The following is a 15,377-nucleotide window of genomic DNA, read 5'->3' as shown; positions in this document are numbered from 1 at the left end:
TTCTTGAGGATTCAGAAGGGGCTGGAACTCATCATAAACAAAAACCTACCTACTTGCTAACAAATGTAAGGTATTAAAGTTTTCTAGGAGACATCAACTCTAAAGCTTGGTTATTACATTGAAAATATGGAAATTCTCTTTTTTTCTTGGTAAGATGTATAGTTTTGAAAGATGTGATTAAAAGCTGCTATGCATATTTTTTTAAAGATGCTATGGAAAGGTAATCATCTTGGGGCTGAGTGGTGACCTACCCGATTGAGTGCACTTGTCCCAATGCACAAGGACTTGGGTTTGAGCACCTGATCCTCATCTATTTGGGGAAAGCTTTGTGAGTGGTGAAGCAGGGCTGCAGGTGTCTCTCTCTTTCTGTCACTCTCTTCCCTCTTGATTTCTAGCTGTCTCTATTTGAATAAATAAAGATAATAAAAATATTATTTAAAAAAGATAATCATCTTGTCTAAGATTTTCAACTTTTGTGGAGCTGAAATTATAGTCAATACCTTTCCGATTCTCTTCCATATGTTTCTCTTCATGTTGTTTTTTTTTACAATCACACTTACAGATGACTCTTGGATTATTATAACTTGCAGTTAAGGAATGAAGGAGATAATATAATAGTTACACAAAAATTTTTCATGCCTAAGGTCCCAAGTTCACAGGCTTAGTCACCTGGGACCACCATGAACCAGAGATGAGCAGTGTTCTGGTTGGAAAAAATATACGTATACAAAAATCTCACGGGGCAGGCGGTGGTACACCCAGTTAAGCACACACAGTACTAAGCACAAGGACCTCCTCAAGGATCCGATGGAGCCCCCCAACTCCCCACCTAAAAGAGGGAAGCTTCACAAGTGACCAAACAAGTCTGCCAAGTATTATCTTTCTCCTTCTATCTCTACCTTCTCCTCCTCCTCTTTCAATTTATTTCTGTCCTATCCAATAAAATGGAAAAAATGGTGGCCAGGAGCAATGGATTCATAGTGCCAGCACAGAGCCCAAGTGATAACCCTTCAGGCAAAAAAAAGAAGAAGAAGAAAAATTGATCCCAATTCTGCCCTAAAAAATCAATAAATGTTATTGATTATCTGTCACCAAATTGCTAGGCACTGGATATTTTAGATACTTACTTATCAATTGTTAGCTTCCCTAAGTGCAGTTAATAAGTTATAATGTGAACCTGCAAATGAGACTATGCTATGAATGGAATATGCTGTGTGACTGGAGAAAAAAAGGGAGGTAGGAATGCTTAAATATCCAATTATGTGAGCTCTTTGAGTCAAAAGTAAGAGCAGTCCAAAAATGCTCATTAAAATCGCAGTAAACTAGGGAGAATCCAGCAAGCAAAGAGAGCAGAGGCAAATGATTACTGTGTACAAAGAAGTGTTGTTCAAGGAGAAAGAATTTGATTTAGAAAACTAGTAAATTGCTGGGGTGGGGTTAAAAAAATTCTGTGGTATTTAACATTACAAACTCCTTCACAGCTAATAACGTGATGGTTCAGGCAAGGTCAAAAGCATAAAAATGGCCACAGGTAAGCCTTTAGGTCCAGTGTACAATGAACAAAGATGCTAGAAATGGAAGTGTGGAGCTCTGAAAAGTCTGAACCATCTTTAAGCTCTGGGTTTCAGTAGTCACTCTTCATATACTGGTAGTGTATCTGTTTAGTTAAACTGAAGCCCTCCCAGAGAATCAATTCTTGCTGTGTTTGTGGAGACAAAAGGGAAGATGTGCAGCTCTTCTTCTCACCACAGACATTCATATCCATAATATAGGGGGGAAAATAACGGAAACCCAAAGTGATAAGCCATCTGGGGAAATTTCTAGGGGAGTGGGAAGAGAAGCAATAAATCTCAAGACCTTATTCCAACATGGATTGATGAGATTTTAGGTAGTAAGAATTCCATTGTACAATTCTGATTACCTGCAGTGCTTCACCTCCCTCTTTCAGCTTTCAGTGGGATTTACCTAGAACTGGAGTTAGCATTCTTATTATTAAAAAACATTTTGAAAATGGAAACACTGACTAAACCATAGGTTAAGAGGGGTACAACTTCACACAATTCCTACCACCAGCACTCTGTATCCCATCCCTTCCCCTGATGGCTATCCTATTCTTTAACCCTCTGGGAGTATGGATCCAAGGTCAGTGTGAGATGCAGAAAGTGGAAGGTCTGGCTTCTGTAATTGATTCCTGCTGAATATGGGTATTGACAGGTTGATCCATACTCCCAGACTGCCTCTCTCTTTCCCTAGTGGGGCAGGGCTCTGGGGAAGCTGAGCTCTAGGACATATTGGTGGGGTTGTCTGTCCAGGGAAGTCTGGTTGGCATCATACTAGTAATTGGAACCTTGTGGTTCAAAAGAGAGTTAACTTACAAAGCCAGACAATTTGTTGACCAATCATGGACCTAAAGGTTGGAATAGTGCAGATACGTGGTAGAAAACAGGAAAGATTATGTCTTAATCACTTTCTCAGTAGACTCATTCTAAAGACAATGGCTGAACTCATTTTATATAAAGAAAAGAATTCATATATGAACATGTTGGATAACATTTCTTGTCCATGTAAATTTGGTATCTAGTAGACGAGGTAGTGAATGCACGTAGCCAAGGAGATAATATAATGGTTGAGTTATTTTCTTTTTTTAATTATTATTATTGATTTAATAATGATCAACAAGACCATAGAATAAGAGGAGAACAATTCCACACTATTCCCACCACCACAGTTCTGTATCCCATCCCCTCTATTGGAGACTTTCCTGCTCTTTATCACTCTGTGAGCATGGACCCAGGATCATTATGGGGTGCAGAAGGTGGGAGGTCTGGCTTCTGTAATTGCTTCTCCACTGGGCATGGGCATTGGTAGGTTGATCCATGTTTCCAGCTTGTTTTTATCTTTCCTTAGTGGGGCAAGGCTCTAGGGAGGTGGGATTCTAGGGTACATAGTTGAGCTTATCTATCTAGGGCAGTCAGGTTGGCATCATGGTAGCATCTGCTTGAAAAAGCATTAAGATACAAAGCAGAACAAATCATCTAATAATCAGAAACCTAAGGTAAGACTATAGCCAATGAGTTTGAGGTCTCCATTTTGAAAAAAAAAGCTAGTAGATCTATTTCAGGTATATTACAATAGGCCCATGACTTTACTAATTTTTACCTGAGCTTGACAGCTAACATGCAGGTGGGCCAAAGGCACTGTCTAAGGAGGTGGTGTCAGAATTGGAAAAAGGACTAGAAAGCTGTATCAGGGAAGAGAGTAGCTTCCAATTATGGGAAAAATAAGCAACATTTTTTATGCCTGAGGTTCCAAGGTCCCAGGTACAACTCTAGGCAGCACAATAACCAGAGTTGAACTGTGCTCTGGTAAATAATATAATAAAATTTTTAAAATAAATTACCAATAGAGATGTTTCTTTGTACCTTGTATTATTTCTTTGACTGCTCAGAGATGTTTTCTATTGTGTCACTGTATCATAATTGTATTGTTTTAGATATTTTCAAAATGGAGTTCAGAGGTTGGAGCTGGATAGGATAAAAAGGTGATCACATAAGTCATAAGAACCTACATAGGTAGAACTTTGGCCATGGCCAGCCGTGATTAGGTCAGCAGAACATTAGTTACGCAAGAACAAGCAATGGTTTTGTTGAGAGTAAAATATACTGATACTTATATTGGAGGAAAAGTGGAAGTGTATCCTTGTGAAAAAGTCCCATAAATCAACATTTCCTCAATAAAAGGATATTGGAACTGAGGGGGAAGATATCTACAATGAAAATCACATGTGAGAATGAGAGAGCTAACTCACTGAATAGAGTACGTGTCCTGCATCATACAATGACTAGGTCCTAGCCCTGGCATTTTAGTGGAAGCACTATGGCACCAGAGAAAGCTCTAGTGCTATGGTGCTTCTCCCCCTCTCTGTCTCTCTTTTTGTCTCTCTATCAGATTACTGAAAAACAACCTAGAATTTAAAAGTGCACGTTTGAGATTCTGATTCTACAAGTAAGTAAATACATAAATACATAAATAAATAGCACATGAAAATAAACAAGATAGGAATTGATGAACTGGAAAACCTATTGCCAGGAACAATGTTTTCTAAAATTCAACCAAGAAATCTTTTCATGGAAATAAATAAAGCTTTTGACCAACTAAGTGAACAAAATCAGCTAAACTGTTTCAGCTACATGTTGTAAGCAAAGCATCCCTGAAATTAATGGCTGAAGACATTTTGTGGAAAACCATAAGTTTGTCTATCAGGCTTCAGTTGTGTTCTGTCCTCACTATACACTTACTAGGGCCATTTGGATGTATTAATGAGTAGATGGACTAGACCAGGGAATGCAAGGCAGGTTCACTGACACACTGATGTCTTCACAAGGTCAACTAGAAAGGCAATCATAGTTGGGCTTCTTCCTAGTTCCTATAGTCCCAAACTTTGTTGTCATACAGCAAATTGAAATGAGTTTTCTTACAAATGGCTCAGGGTTCTAGGAATTGATATTTCCAGAGAACCAAGTGGAAGGTTTCTTATAGCCAAGATACAGAAACCCAGGAACATCTTTCTAACACAGCTGATTAAAAAAAAAAAAATCACGTTGCAAATCAGCAACACTTCAAAATGCTCCCCCTGATTCTTCCAGAAGTTGAAAAATTATACTGTATACCATCCTGAGGAGCTTGTCTACCAGCCTCTTTAAGTTAATTTTTCTTTGCTAACATATCATTTCTCCACACATACAAAAGTGGAGGTTTTCTTTTCTGAAAAAAAAACAATGTTTAGAATACAAAGGCATAATAGTTGACAATTAAGTGGAAATCATTACCTTGCATGCGCATTTGAGTATAAAAAGAAAATCGCAGACAGTAAGTCACAAAATCTTGTAATTAACTTGGCGTACCAGCCCTGACTCTGGGGAATCTTCCTGGTTGGGTGGGGAAGATGATTTGATTTGTAGTACCATTTTTTCTTGTTTTCTCAGTTTGACTTTTCCCATGCCTTTCTCTGAGGGGACAAATAGTTTCAAGATGTCTAAAAAGTTTATTTCTTTCTGCAGAGCAGGATTATCTGTCTTAAGGAGACTCCAAATTTAAGTTTGCAAAGAGTTTTCAGTAAAAGTTGCTATGTGTAGCTAAATAATGAATGAATTTCATTTTCCAAAACATTTTAAGCCAGATGCATAATAAAGCTTATTAAATTGCCCCACCCCCAACTTTTATTCTTTTTTTGCCACTATAGTGATCTCTGGGGCTAAGTGCTGGCACTATGAATCCACTGCTCTTTTGGCCATTTTTTTCCCCATTTTATTAGATAAGACAGAGAAATTGAGAGACAAGAGAAAGAGAGGGAGAGAAAAAGAGAGATACCTGCAGAGCCGTTTCACTGCTTGTGAGGCATCCGTGCTGCAGGTGGGGAGCCAGAGGCTCAAACCTGAAACTTTGTACTTAGTATTATGTGTGCTAAACCTGGTGTGCCACCAGCCTGATCCCTCCCATTCATCTTCAGATCATTTCATGCTACTAAAACCCCTGTAATGAGGAACATGAAAAATTAGTACACATGCTATTTAGGAGATGTGTATAGTAACTAATTTAGCTCTATTTAATGTATCTAGGATGAAATTATAGCTCCTGAAAAGCGATAAAACTCACTTCTAAACTTTATCAATTTCTTTGTTATTCCCCCCTACTGGGGTTAGTTGGCGATGATGGACGGGTCAATCCAAAACACAGGCTTTAAAAGGCATCAGTAACCTGAAAGTAGGTCAGGAACCTAAGAAAGTTCAGCTTCCATTTGGCATCTTTTGCTACTGAAAGAGCCAAACTATTTCAATAACCACAGAGTATTTCTAAAGCCCATTATCTTTATTGCTATAATCCAATGGAGGTTGACTCCTAAAGCCTTCCTTTGATTTTGCTATTAACCAGTCAATCTGCATAAGGTGAACAGAGATAGAATCTGACATGAAATCCAGGGCTATCATTATAGATGCATTAAAAAAAATTGGGAGGTCATAGAAAGAAATGAAAATCTCAGGAAAATAGGCCCTGTCTGTCCTATTTTTCTGACACTATTTCTTCAGAGTTCAAGATCTCTTTTGATCTTATACTAAAAAGATGTACATTGCATAAGAACTTAATATCATGCTAAGAAGATGAAGAATGCTGGAGTTTACTTAGTAAATGCACACATAAAAAATACTATGTGGGGAGTCGGACTGTAGCGCAGCGGGTTAAGCGCAGGTGGCGCAAAGCACAAGGACCGGCATAAGGATCCCGGTTCGAACCCCGGCTCCCCACCTGCAGGGGAGTCGCTTCACAGGCGGTGAAGCAAGTCTGCAGGTGTCTGTCTTTCTCTCCTCCTCTCTGTCTTCCCCTCCTCTCTCCATTTCTCTCTGTCCTATCCAACGACAACAACAATAATAACTGCAACAATAAAACAACAAGGGCAACAAAAGGGAATAAATAAATTAAATAAATATTTTAAAAATAATACTATGTATAGCTTCTAAAGAATCCCTGAGCCTCCAGAAGCCAAACAAAGAATTTGAACGTAATAAACTATGCTGTAAATGGGAATTTTCAGCTTCTTGTAAGTAAGTACTTTGATGTTAATGTTGGACATCCTGAGTATGTATTGAAAACTAAAAAATAAACACGTTAATAACTTAAGAAACATAGCTTATAATAATACTAAAATGTAATACTAAATATAAATATGCAAGTCTTGCACTGTAACTGCTAGACAATCATTGGGCTTTTAAGATATTTACTTTATTTATTTATTTTTTACTTTTCTATTTAAGAGCGGGATAGGCAGAGCAGCACTCTGGCTTATGTGGTATTGGGATTGAACTCAGGTGCTTACACACAGGAATTTTGTATCTCTAAGCCATTTCCAGCATTCAAGGACTGAAAGCAACACAGATGTATATATAGGCGACAAAAGGATTATATTGCAGTGGAAGGGTTACTGTGGTACATTTAGTATCAATCATGTAATACGGCTGTCAAAACAGTGGGTCTATTTAATGTTAGAATCATTTATACAGTTAGAATCATTCTATTTAGGGGGTCGGGCAATAGCGCAGCAGGTTAGGCGCACGTGGCGCAAAGTGCGAGGACTGGCTTAGGATCCCAGTTCCAGCCCCCCAGCTCACCACTTCACAAGCGGTGAAGCAAGTCTGCAGGTGTCTATCTTTCTCTCTTCCTCTTTGTCTTCCCCTCCTCTCTTCATTTTTCTCTATCCTGTCCAACAATGACATCAATAACAATATTAATAAGCACTACAACAATAAAACAAGGGCAACAAAAGGGAAAAAAAGAATAATTCTCTTTTTATCTTGTATTGAAAATGTACTGCAGATACTGCATGTCATCCATCTATCCTCGCTTCATTCCGTGCTGTCAGGGGAGGAGTAATGGCTCAGCTAGCCTAGGGCCTTGAGGAGCTGAGTCCATGCCAGCTGCCAACAACCTCTGGAATTCTTATTTTGCAGCCACATTTTTGAAAGACAATTAAATTCCAACTGGATGTTTTTCTATTTTTTTTCAGACAAAAACAATTTTGACAAGGGCATTTTTGATTGATTCAAGTTCTCTTTTTAATCCTGGGCATTCCAGGTTAGAGATAATATATAAACAGTCCATACCTCTGTGTAAGAAAAGTGACTGGAAAGTTGGAAGAACTTAACTCTATATCTAAACATCATGTCAAGTTAAATCAGTCAGGAGAAAGACAGATACCAAATGATCTCACTCATAGGTAGAAGGATCCAATAAGGATCCAAACTTAGTCTTTAGATTTTCTTTCAAATGCAGGTTTTTGTTTTGTTTTGTTTTGTTTGTCTCCAGGGTTTTTGCTGGGGCTTAATGTCTATGCTAAGAATTCACTGCTCCTGAAGGCCTCCCCCCCCCCCTTTGTTGCTGTTGTTACTGCTGTTATTGGATAGGACAGAGAAAAATTGAGAGAGAAGAGGAAGACAGAGGTGGGTAAGAAATATAGACACATGAAGACCTGCTTCACCTGCAGGTGGGGAAAAGAGGGCTCGAATGGGGATCCTTGCTCCAATCCTAGTGCTTTGTACTACGTGTGTTTAACCCACAAATGCGGGTCTTAAAAAGCAGCTTGGGGCAGTTTGGAACATTCCTACTCATGACCACAGAATATGAGCTCAGATCTACAGGGATGCAAAGGTCACATAGGCTTCTAAGCTGAATATGGGCTCAGATCAGATGAAATCATTGGGGCTTATAGTCAACAATATGTATACACCTTTTGCATATTTGAGAGCTACTCTCTTCCCTGATCCACCTTTCTGGTCCTTTTTCCAGCCATGACATCATCTCCTCAGACAATAACTTGGATCCACCAGCATATCAGATGTCAGGCTCAGGAGAAAACAACAACAACAAATACTAGTATAGTCATCGGCTCTCTTTGGAATATAACTAAAATAGGACAACTAACAATCTAAAAAACAAAGACTCCCCCCAACTCTGAACTATTCCAGCCTTCCAGCCTTTAGGTTAATGATTAGTTAACAATTTGTTTGGATCTATATGTTAACTCATTTTTAGCCATCAGGTTCCAGATGCTACCATGATACCAACCTGACTTCCCTGGGCAGAATACTCTATCATGTGTCCTGGAGCCCCGCTTCCACTGCCCCACTAGGGAAAGAAAGAGAGAGGCTGGGAGTATGGATGGACCTGTCAACACCCATGCTCAGCAGAGAAGCAATTACAGAAGCCAGACCTTCCAATTTCTGCACCCCAAAATGACCCTGGGTCCATACTCCTAGAGGGATAAAGAATAGGAAAGCTATCAGGGGAGGGGATGGGATACGGAGTTCTGGTGGTGGACATTGTGTAGAGTTGTACTCCTCTTATTCTATGTTTTTTGACAGTGTTTCTATTTTAAAAATAAAAAAGAACTGAGCAGTGCTCTGGTAACAAACAAAAAAATAAATAGAAGTCAAAGGGAAAAAAATCAGCTTAGCTATGAAGCTCAATTTTATCGTTCCCTTCTCAGTCAAAAATGTCCTAAATCTTTCGAGGTATGCTTTGTGCAGATAAACATTATTTTAAAGTGTGCTAATAAGTATGTTTTATCATTTCCTTTTGCTCTAACGATTGTTCATCATCAGTAAAGCTGACTGACTATAAAGCCCTTGTTTTACAATTCCACAAACACAATGGTATCCACTCAAGAACTCCCTCCTATTCAAGAAACTTGGCAATGTTTGGGAAGCTGATGAGTCTGATATAGTGAGAGGATGAGATTGGCATCTAGTGGGCAAATTCGAAGGAGGCAGCCATCCATAGAACTGCAGCTCACAAGGAAGTTATGAGTATCAGCAGCAGTGTTGAGATTCAGTATTGCCTGATTAAGTCACTCCAGTCCAGCTCTCTATGTTGCATATCCTTAGGGGACTACTTCTTCTCTTCTAATTAGATATGAGTCAGAAGCCTCTGCCTCTTTTCTTTCTACTACTGTGGAAGCTGAAATAGCAGGAACTGAATGCCCATGCTTCATTCTTAGGACATCAGCATTTTATATTTATCTCCTCACCCAAGAACCAAATAACCTTACATAGTGTTATGAGCCCTGAGCATTGTTGGGATACTTGAAGGATAATTCAGGTGAGCATGACATTAAACTAACGACAGGCAATTATTTTAAAGCACAATTAGTTTTACATCCTGTCACGTACAACTGATCGCAAAAAAAAAAAAAGAAAAAAAATGTGCAGAAACCTACATAGGATCATCCATTTATATAGAAAGCTAGTATTTTCACATTTTCTGAATGAGGTAAATGAAATGTTTGCCATAAAACAGAATGAGAAGAATTGAAAAGAATGGATGTTTCCTTTAGGGGCATTTACAAATAATATTTTATATTTCATTCAACTAATACATTTTAGGTGGTAACTGCTATAAATGTGCGTGTTTTACTTTCTGAATATTTCAAAAAATAAAAATCTCTAGGAAATATAAGACATGCTAATACAACAGACAGTTTCGATTCAGTTTTCATCATGAGTCACAAGCTATAGATGTAGTTTTTTATTTAAGATTATTTTCAATTATAAGAGCTATCTAAAGGTATATATGACTAATTCTTTTTTAAAAGTTTTTTTTAATTATTTAGTTTTCCTTTTGTTGCCCATGTTGTTTTATTGTTATTGTGGTTATTATTGTTGTTGATAATGGTGTTGTCATTGTTGGATAGGACAGAGAGAAATGGAGAGAGGAGGGGAAGACAGACAAGGGGAGAGAAAGATAGACACTTGCAGACCTGCCTCACTGCCTGTGAAGCCACTCCCCTGCATGTTGGGGAGCCGAGGCTGGAACCGGGATCCTTATGCCAGTCCTTGTGCTTCACGCCATGTGCGCTTAACCCATTGCACTATTGCCCGACTCCCATAAGACTTATTTTAAAATATACATTCTCAGTCATGGTCATAACTCCAATACCATTCTAATTTCCAAAATGAAAAAATATTTTTTTCTTTCTTCCCCCCAACCACAATTTCATAATTTGAAAAAGAAAGTCACCCTTTATACAGTAACTGGAAATTTGATCTGAAGCAAAAAGAGATGCAACACATGAAATTTTAGACGTTTAAAAAGAATGTGAAAATAGAAAACAGGAGAACATGAGACAGAGATTAGATGACAAACATTTTGGTTAAGAGCCGGTCAAATTAGTGGAGGACACACTATGACATTCTGCTTCCATTTTCATAAGATTATTATTGAATTATATATATAGTGTACTTGCCACTGGATTTCACCATGCCAAACCAGAAGGATTCCTGAGGTTCTCATTTATTCTTGCTGTCTAAAACCATCAGTTTCCACCTCTTAAGAGACTCAACACCCTCAGCTTTCAAGTCAAGGCCAAAGACACTACTAGATCTCTTGAAGCAAGTTTATAGTTTGAAAAGTGATCACACTGTGATTTTCTTTCTTTCTTTCTTTCTTTCTTTCTTTCTTTCTTTCTTTCTTCCCTCTTGCAGAAATGATTTGCAATCACAGAAATCAATCCTGGTTAATTCAAAACCAGATACACAGTGAGAGTATGCTAACTAACCCACAGGAGATATCCAAACTGTGGGTTTCTTTTAAAAAAATCATGGTTCCTTCCTTCTCATCCACGGGGTGAGTGCAGAATGAATGATTCCTTTTGTCAGTTCAAAGCTCAGTTCTGGAGGGAATGTGTTTTTTCTGAGTGTTTAACTAAACCATCTTGGCTAAGTTTACTAGGTCAAAGTTAAAAGCTTCCAAAACACTGTTGCTTTTAGAAGTACAGTGGGTTCTAGTCTATGAGGGTTGTGTACTTTGAACAGTTATTTACAACTCTGTGTTTCACTCCAGAAGGTCTAGTTCTGGAATCTAGCAGATGATAGGTTCTCATAAACATGCAGATTCTCACCAACTTTGCAGCTACATGTTTAACTGCCATTTCGAATCAACCATACTTCTGATTTGGCTACAAAAGTTCCTCTTCTTCTTAATTGCCTTTGTGTTACAGGAGATAGTTCCAAGATGGATACAACCATGTAGTAGCAATGGAGGTAAGAAGGAGGCCACTTAGGCTATGTAAAGATCACATGGGAGACCACATCCTGTAGCCAATAGCAGTGAGTACATACTTAACATCACCTGAAATGAAACCTGGGAATTATAAAAGACTCATCCTTCAAGCAATTGGCATAAAAAATGGACAGGAGGCACTAAAGAGAATAAGAACCACAAAGTCTAGGTTTCCAGAGTTCAATCACAGCCTTTTCCCTTCAGAGGATGTGTTAATTTTGCTCCATCTTGCTCTTTACTCCCCACTTCTCCTGTATCTAGGCAATAACCTGCTAACAGAGATGGTACCTTAAAATTTTTGTTTTTATGTTGTCTCTCATCTCTGTCCCTTCCATTCCTCTCTTTCTTTCCTTCTCTCCTCTCAATGGGTTTTGTAGGGCCCAAGTTCCTACAACATTTGTATGACAGAGTCTCAGTGGCTTTGTCATGTTGTTATTCCTTAGGCCTGAATTACCTCTTTATAATTTCCTCTAATTAAACTTTACACAGTTAAAAAGTCACTCTTAATAAAAAATCAAGTACTTTTTTTTTCTAAAACACTCATGGATGGGACCTAACTCATGATGCTATTTTATTTCCCTTGTTTGAAAATTAATGTGTCTTTTTCTTTCCTCACCCCACTTACTTTACCACTCTCTACTGGATGTGTCCTCTGAAGACAAAAACCATGTTCTCATCATCCTTATAGCTGTAATAACAGATGATTGTGAGAAGGGCTGCAGGAATGTATTTTGTATACTAGCTTCAGTAAATACTATAGGCACTTGTTGATAATACTGAAAAAAAATCTAAATTTTAAAATGTAATGTATTTTAGATTGATAAGGTTTTATTTCTCATTAATTTTTTAAAATTTTCTATTTTCATAATTATATTTGTACCGGTGATTTATAAGCTTTTAAGATAATTAGGATATAGTTCTACACACTCCCACCACCACCAAAGTTCTGTGCCCCTTCCAATGATAAATACCATAGATATGGAGTAACTGTATACATATATATATATATATATATATATATATATATATGTGTGTGTGTGTGTGTGTGTGTGTGTGTGTGTGTGTGTGTGTGTGTCTGTGTGTGTGTATGCATTTTCTTTTTTCAAGTTCATGTAATTCAACTCTCTGTATTCCACATATGAGTGAGATTATCCTGTCACTGTCCTTCGCTGCCTTACTTACTTCACTAAGCATAATCACTGCTAGTCCCATCCATTTTGTCCAAAGTGCACAATAGAGTCTTTTAAACTACTGGATAAGTACTCTGTTGAGTATATGTCCCAAAACTTCTTATTTTTTGAATTATTTCTGTGGCTAAAATGAGTGATTTTTTTTCAATTCCATGGCTAAGGCTTCCCCTTCCCCCAACTCTAAGTGTTCCTCATAAGTTTTTTTTTTTCCCCATTATTTTTAACTTTTAATTAGGAGAATGAAAAAGCATGCACCAGAGAAGAAGTACATGGCGGGGAATTCTGGCAAAGGTGGATGACACCATGTAGCTGACATCCATTTTTATTTTGATGGCCCTACCTTCACTTCTTTTCTAAACCATACCTACACCATCTACAACTTCCAGGTGTGTTCCTTTTCCTCTCTATGTGTTTGTCTCTTCCTTTTATCTCCCTTCTTTCCTCTTGCTGTCTCTCTCCTTTCTATCTCTGCCTCAACAGTTATCTCTGGGACACAGCCAGCACTATAATTCCACTGCTCCTGGCAGTCACTTTTTGCCATTATTATTAAATAGAACAGAGAGAAATTGAGAGAGGAGGGGGAGGTAGAGAAGGAGAGAGAAATATAGATACCTGCAGCTCTGCTTTACTGCTTGTGAAGTGACACACCCCCTTGCAGGTAGGGGACCAGGGCTTGAACCTGGATCCTTGCATGGGTCCTTGGGCACTATGTGCACTTAACCAGGTGCACCACTGCCCAGCCCCCTTCTCTTGCTCTTTCAAAAGGAAACAATTTTTAAAAATGAGTTAGTGAGGGCACTCAGTATTATAACATATATGCAAGGCCCTGTATTACCCTAATGGCAAATAAAAATAAATAAATATTAATAAAAAAATCCCCTCAGGATATTTTTTGTGCTACCAGGAATGGTTTCTCATTTCCATCTATTTTCTGTCCCTTCTGCCTCCTGAGACTAGTAATCCCCACATAGATGTTAAGTGAGAAACTGAAGTATGCAGAAAAAATGTGTAAAAGAATTGGACGTTGGGTTGAATTAGCTTGTGCTAATAACTGTGTTCAGAGGAGACCAGCTTCCTTTGATCTAATATTTCGCACCTGTGACAGAAAGGTTAACATGTCTGCCTACTTGCTTGGATGACTTCCTTCTAGCTGGAAGTTCCCAACTAAAGTTTCTCCCCACATCTCTAAATAGTAAAAACCACAGAGGACTAGCTCCATGAACCTTTGGTCTTCCTTTCTGCTTTCTAGCTAATTCACTTTTCTTGAAGATCTACTTAAAAAAATGTCAGTGTCTACCAAGTGCCAATTATTCAAGTAAGACTCCCAGTTTTGGATTTCTGGGGTTTGTACAGTTTTCTGCTTTATCTATCCTTTTGCCTATCTGTGCCCCCTATAAGATCATTCTCATTATCCCAATATGTTGTGGTTCTCTATTCGTAACTTAGCATTCAAGGAATCCAACCACCTCTGTGCAGGAGAAATCTGGCTCATCCTTTAGTTACTGACATGCCATCCTTACTGACATGTCATCCCTTCTCCCAGGGTCAACTGTGATGTCACTGCCTCCCCAAAGCAAAGAGAGCCTCACTCCAAACACATTCTCCTGAAATGAGCAACTGAAATTTATCCTTTTTTTTTTTTTTTTACTGAAAAACAAAATAAATGTAAACCAATAACTTATTTAAATTCACAGTGGGATTAGCAAATGGAAGAAGAAAAGAAGTCTGGGGAAAAATAAAAAGAAAGATTTGAAAATGTGTGTTCAATAAATACATCTAATTCTTCACTCAAACATATCTTCTAATTAAAAAAAAAAGAGGGAGGTATGTTTTTACAGGAATTCTTAGATCCTGCAGGGTCTGGTGTACATCCTGTTTGCAATATAAAGTTTCTTTATGAATAAAGAATGAAATGTACATGTGAATGCCTGAAACAGAAACCTTTCTTTGAGGCACTGCTATTAGTTCCAATCTTTATAATTGGCATCTCTGAAATGTTCCACTTTCCAAAGGACAAAGCTTGTTTTCATAGCTCTCTCATAACTTGCTTTCCCAACAAACTCCAATCAGTGAGATGCCAGTAAGTTTCTGTTGTGTTTATTATATTTTGTCTTCTTTACATTCAGGTTCCCACCCTCAAATCCCACCTTGTGAGCAAGCCTTTGAATAACCAAAAGTTTATTAGCAATTTTTCCAGAAAATAGAAGTTTGGTTGTTTGTTTGTTTGTTTCCCCCTCCTCTAATTGATGGGTTTACACTGGAATGAACCAGTCATATTTGTGCTAGACTTCTAATGGAACCTTATGCCCAGCCACATTTAATGAATGAATGATGAATTGACTATACCAACAGAATCAAATTCTGAATGAAAATAGATAGGCACTGAGTAAAACAGAAAGAATGTAAGAAGGAAAATGCCAGGAGACAGAATAAAAGTTTACTTCAAGGACTCCTATCAGAAAAACTTGAGTGCTGAGGAGACTGCATAATGGTTATGTAACGGAATTTTCATGCCTGAGGCTCTGAGGTCCTAGGTTCAATCCCCAACATGACCATAAATTAGAGCTGAGTAGTCTTCTG

The sequence above is a fragment of the Erinaceus europaeus genome, chromosome 9 (genome assembly GCF_950295315.1).
Source record: "Erinaceus europaeus chromosome 9, mEriEur2.1, whole genome shotgun sequence".
Lineage (NCBI taxonomy): Eukaryota > Metazoa > Chordata > Mammalia > Eulipotyphla > Erinaceidae > Erinaceus > Erinaceus europaeus.
This window is presented reverse-complemented; position numbering follows the sequence as displayed.